Below are 1977 nucleotides of genomic sequence, written 5' to 3' on the forward strand. Positions count from 1 at the left end.
TATGACGCGGCCGGGGATCGAACCCCGGACCTTCCGCTCTCCGGGCGGACGCTCTACCACTACACCACGGAGACGGTCCGGAACAGAGTTAATAGGGTTACGAAATTACTTTCGATTTGGGTACGAATGTTTTTAATTCCTTGAGTTACGAATTTACACACCTACAGCCTTCAGCATACCTGCAGCAAGACCAAACGAGTTACAACATAATAAATCATGCTGTTTATCCCCCTACCCATGTATATAATGGCCACTCCTTGCCCTTTGTATTCACCTATCGTTGTGAGCCTGTTACTCTGAGACCTCTTTCCTGTTTTGTAATTAATATGTGTTTTATTAATGAGTTCCTGTTTACAGGATTGGCGAGGCAGCCAGGATAACGCCTGGTCAGAGTTGCACAAAGAGATACAAAGACTTTGTGAAAACAGGCCGCATTTCGAATAAAGTTTATGGGTTTTGGTTGTGTTTGTTGTTTAACGCCGCACTCAGCAATATTCCAGCTATATGACGGCGGTCTGTAAATAATCGAGTCTGGACCAGACACTCCAGTGATTGATTTCATGAGCATCGATCCACGCAATAGGGATCGATGACATGTATCAACCAAGTCAGCAAGCATGACCACCCGATCCCGTTAGTCGCCTTTTACGACAAGCATGGGTTGCTGAAGACCTATTCTACTCCGGAATCTTCACGGGTCGCTACAGCAAAAGACATTTGTCGTTTTAAAGATCCTGGAGACTAGTGGAAAGCCTATTTCACAAGACTTCAGTTTGTAGCTAGTGCTGCTGTATACGACAAGCATAGTCGCCTTTTAGGACAAGCATGTGTTGCTGAAGACCTATTCTTCCCCGGAATCTTCACGGGTCGATACTGGTAAGAAACACGCATACCTTATAAATACGTTGAACAATAGGCCTATGGCCTTTCAGTTTGCAATGAATAAACAATTTGGAGAGGGATACTGGTAATGTACGCTAGCGGTTTTTGTGAAGAATTATGGTTATTAGAACTCAGAATTGACACTCACTCACTCACTCACACTCACACTCACACTCACACTCACACTCACATTCACAACATGTTTGCACTGATTCCTTAAGTACACATAATAAAGTAATAATATAAACTGTAATCAAATCAAGTAATTGATTATTCCAATAATTTTATTGATTAAATATCAACGTGAGATTGAAGTGACCTGCTTCATATAGCGACAGCACTGTCGCGAGTCTGTTTTGAGGTATGGGCGGTAAACAAGTGTTGGGATCACTTTGTTAAACGGGCCTTGGGTATAAAATCTGCCCCCAAATCGGTTTTACTTTGTGACTTACTACGTTATATTTAACAAATAATACTTTGAAGCTCACAGAACATTATCAACCCCATCGAAGTCACGATGTAAACGGGAGCAACACATGACAACAAACTATATGTTCAAAGCCTCGAGGAAAACACTCCTTCGTTAATACTGGTGTTATTGTGTTATGCATGTTTCTAACGCTGCTCGTAACTAGGGTGTGACTATCGATCCGAGTATCAATACACAACTTGTTTTCTCGTTACCAGCTACAGCTTGTGGTAATGTATTACAAATGGCCATCACTACTCACGAAAAATATTGATCCTAATCTAGAGTCCTTGCGATTTTAGACATTTTGTTGAGGTGTTTGAAGAACATTCATGTTTTGTTTGTTTTTAAATTCATCATGTTATAAAGATTTATATCATATGTATTATAAGCAGAATGCAAAACATTATATTTACAGAAATCATGATTTGGAAATGCGTTTAAACTGCCATTGGGATAAGTTATCATTATGCCCAATATTTTACTTTTGTGGTATTAGAAATACACACTTGCTCAATATAGACCCGCCTCAGTTGCGCGGACCGTTGTAAACAAACGCACGTGGGAAAAACGGAAGTAGCAGGTGCTCCATCCGGGCTTTTCTGGAAGTTGTTTAGGTTACGAAC

The sequence above is a fragment of the Haliotis cracherodii genome, unplaced genomic scaffold (assembly GCF_022045235.1).
Source record: "Haliotis cracherodii isolate W230 unplaced genomic scaffold, xgHalCrac1.p SCAF_3, whole genome shotgun sequence".
Lineage (NCBI taxonomy): Eukaryota > Metazoa > Mollusca > Gastropoda > Lepetellida > Haliotidae > Haliotis > Haliotis cracherodii.